Source organism: Drosophila pseudoobscura, chromosome X, assembly GCF_009870125.1.
Source record: "Drosophila pseudoobscura strain MV-25-SWS-2005 chromosome X, UCI_Dpse_MV25, whole genome shotgun sequence".
NCBI lineage: Eukaryota > Metazoa > Arthropoda > Insecta > Diptera > Drosophilidae > Drosophila > Drosophila pseudoobscura.
The window spans coordinates 57,133,458-57,137,752 of NC_046683.1; positions in this window are offsets into that span (position 1 = coordinate 57,133,458).

Here is a 4,295-nt window from a genome sequence, read left to right on the forward strand (position 1 = left end):
GAAAAAATTATTCTTGAAAATGTTTATCCGCCAATTATCGATTCTAATCGATCATTCGCCTTTTAAACAATTTAAAAAAATAACAAACAAAATCACGCCTTTAAAAATTAGCCAATCCTATACAAAATTGATTGATTTATCGGAAAAAATGAATTTTCTTTTGCAAATCGCGATGGAAAAGCTCTTAAAACAATGATTTTGACACCCTTTGTAGCACAGTGTTGTGGGTGCAGTAGGTCGCCTCTCCTCTAGAAATGTGAGACCCGACCCTCTTTGGATCCCTCTCTTGTCCCTTGTTGTCTGTTTGTTGACCATCAAATTTGCCAGCCAATTTGCCAGCCCGTTCTTATGCGGGGCAACTGCCGTCCTTCCAGTCCGTCGTTCCTTTTAATTAAATGCAACATAAATTTGCTCACATTTCACGTGGAAAAAAAAAACAGAAAGAAAAGAACGAAAAGTGTCGAACGCACTTGTCACAGAATCTCGCATAATGTAGTATTTGCCATTTCCCTGCCATTTCCCAGCCATTTTCATTCACATTTTCTGTCTTTTGGTTGGTGCCATTTTTTGTGCCTCTTTCAGGGGTTTTTGCCCTACGATGATGACAGTTTTTGTGGCCATGAAAAATGTGAAAGATTATTTTTATTTTTTTTATATTTTTTTTTAAATTTGTGTGTGTGTTTTTTTCCGTTTTTCTGTTTTTCTGCATGCAAATGTGTTTTGCAATTTAAAAATAATTAGACCCCAAACGCATTGCTTTTGCTGGTGGGGGGGAGGGGAGGGAGCGGGTATTAAATCATTTTTAGGGGGATATTTAAGATTTATTTTTGGGGCTCTGGGCACGGGGCATGGGGCATGGGGCATGGCGGTGAAGCCCCTCGCCCACTTGTGAGTGAAAGAGGAGCCATTTGAAATTAATTAGGCTGCGACAACGACGAGGGTAACAGAAGCACTTTAAAGCCACGAGGAGGGGCGCTCAAGTGGTGGGAGTGGCGCACACATACGCAGGAGTCGGACGAGCGCATGACCCTCTTGTCTCTCCTCATCTGCTCTTTCCCTGCAGCAAGCAGCAAGCAGCAGGCAGCAGGCAGCAGCATTTTGCCCTAATTTTACTTTCTGCGATTTTATCAGGACACACATACAGCGACAGAGGAACCACCCGCATACACACACACACACACACACACACACACACAAGCTTGGCTTTGCTTCGTTTTTGTTGTTGTTTTTTTTAAAACTCTCTCTTTCTCTTTCTTCTAGTTTTCTATTACCGTCCGCCCCCCTTGCCCCGAGGATGTCATAATTTACGCACTTCTTCGCTTGCCTTTTGAATATTTGCACTGCTTTCACATTTGCCTCTCTTTCAAGTTCTCAACCTGTCTCTCTCTCTCTCGCTCTCCCTCTCTGTTAGGGTGGTGGGGGTTGGGGGGTCCGGGGTACGGCTAATGAAATTAAAGTGCGAGACACCAAAAACCAACCGCAGAAACCGAATAAGCGGGGAATGGGCAAGGAATTACTAGTAGTACTTTTTTTTTTTGTTGTTTTTTGTTGTCGTTTCGGGTCGGGTGTCGTGTGTGCCTCGAAGGCGGCTCGGCTCGAAACGGTTTACCGGTCCACGCACGTCCGCACCGGGAAAATGTCTACAGCGAACTAACGGCAAACGGTGCCTGCCTGAAGTGAGCTTCGGAGAGGAGATGCTTTCGTCCGGAGAACCCACCGCTCGCTCGTTCGTGCCGTTTATCCACGGAATGCGTCGTCGTCGTCGTCGTCGCCGCCGTCAGAGTCGGTGAGTGTTTGGTTCTTCGTGCCAACGATTGCCGTGTTTTTGCTTGGATTCTTTGCTTCTGGCCAAACAGCGCGCGAGAGAGAGAGAGAGAGAGAGCACGCAAAAAGAGAACTTAAACGTGAACGTGCGCTGCTTGCCCAAGAACTTTCTCTTTCTCTTGGGAAGTGTTTTTTTATCTTTTTTTTTAAGCGAATCGGTGTGCCAGACGCAGGCTGGTTGATGGGAAACCCAAAGATTTTTAGTGAAATTTCGACTTGTTGTAAAAAGTTAACCAAAATATCACCAAAAACTCCTGCACTAGAACCACATTATTCAGAAAATCACAGACACATATGTATACTCATGCCCCTTTAGTGGGCTCGATCTTTACGAATCCCGTCTTCGAATCACTCTGAATCACAAAAAGCTGATCTCTGAAACGACTCAAAGCTCAAAAGCTGTCGAATGGACCGAACCAAGCGAATCCCACGGAATGGATTCGTTCATGCAGGGCTCTAATAAAGACGTGTGGTTGGCTCTACAAGACTGTGTTAATTCCTATATGGACATACGACATTCTGGGGATGTGCAAGCGAAAACCCTCATGCACGATGATGGTTCTTGGTTTCGATCGACTACTGGATCCAATGATGAATGTTTAATCAACCAAATGAAGCAGCTAGAGATTTTTTGCATCCGCAAATCCCACAAAGAACCCGCAAAAAAACTAAAAATATATATTAATCGAACTATTAAACGCTTCAAATAGTAAGCAAGCCAATGCAAATATCAATACTCTTAGATTTCCAATAAAAAATAGATCGTATATATAGAAAGACTCCCTAAAAGTACCGAATACTCCTCTAGTTTAGGTGCTGCCCATGAGAATCGCATAGAGAGGCGATAAAAGAGAGCCGGAAAAGCGGATATAGACTCAAGGAAGTGCTGCCTAGAGTCGGAAGTAGATCTGTTTTCGGGATAATTTCATACAGAGATCCTGTCGAACTATTCCTTCGCCAACTGTCGGGATACCGCGCGGGATCTATCAGCTGTTTTCTCTTAGCCCCGTCAGCAGAAGTTCTCTTCAAGGACTCCCTGCGCATGTCCAGGCTCTCGCTCTCTCTTCGCACTGCGCTCTGTGCTCTGTGCTCTTTCGCTCGTCGTCTGTGCACGTTCTGTCGGTGTCCCCCGGGGGCCGTGACTAGCCCTTGCCGGTGGCCATGGGGTGGCAGCGACTCTGTGGGGCTAATAGACGGGTGGGGGTGAGGACACAGGCGAACAGCTGGACACGAGGACATATAAAGGGGACTGGCCACCAAAGTTGCTTGGTCCTCGCCGTTGCTCGTCGCTGGAGCAGAACAAAGTAAATCATGGATGGAAATCCGAGTCAAAGTCCTTTGCTGCAGTGGCAGTGTCGGTGGCGTCTTCATCGCCTTGGCATGGAGGTGACAGCAACAAAAGCAGCAGCAGCAGCAGATTTTTTTATCAGCTTTAGTTTGGTGTTTAGTTGCCGCAACACACACCCACGCGCTCACACGTGCACGTACACAGACGACAGGTGGCTGCATCCCCAGAGAGAGAGAGAGAGAGAGTGTGGGTGTGGGTGTGGGTGTGGAAGGAAGGGACACCCCACACCCTCCTGCCCCGACAGGCACTTTCAATTTTATTTGCGCGCATTATGGCAAAACATCCTGATTATCGTATAAGGGGGAGGGGCGGGGGCTGCCGAGAGGAGAGGGAGCGAAAGTAGGGAATGAATGGATGGAAAGATGGTTTGTGCTGCGGCTGGGGCTGGGCCTGGGCGTTCTCTCTTCAAAATGGATTGCTCATACGCACCGTTGCACCCCATGGGCAAACCGATGATGAAATGATGCGCGGCTTCCATGCTTCGAAATTTGTGTAATGGCAAAAAATACACACCAATTGATGCTCTCAAAATGATAGGATGGGCTGTTGGGGGAGTGGCGGGGGCAGGACATAAATCTAATTGAATATTTTGATGGTGCAATTTCTATTTAATTTAAGCGCTGCTTGAACTTGTGATAGATTTTGATTTGGAATGGAAACCACTCGGAAAATTATGGTTCAAGGGATGGGATGTCCCTGAAGAGGAATACCAGGTATTGTCAAAGGATTCTTTGCATATATTTCAGTAAATATTCATATTACTATCTATCCAAGAATATGGTGTTCTAGAAATATTCCTACGGCAATTTTCATTCGATTTGGGTTGTGTTTTGTCTGGTTTCCCACAGCTGGGGGTCATTAGATCTTATCCAACGAACATGCATCCCATGAGACATCCTTTGCTCCTTCAGAGCTGTGCGATTTCGTGATTTCTTCATTTGCACAGATTAAAGTTTCGATTCAAGTCAATCCAACGAAGGTCTTCTTTCTGTTTTATCCTGTTTTTCTTTGAAATCTTATTGGATCTTTGTAAAATTAATATTAATCATTCAAATACCTTTTTCTTACCTTTTTTTGTCCTCAGATTATTGTGCACAAAAATGAAAAACAAGAAATGGAACGA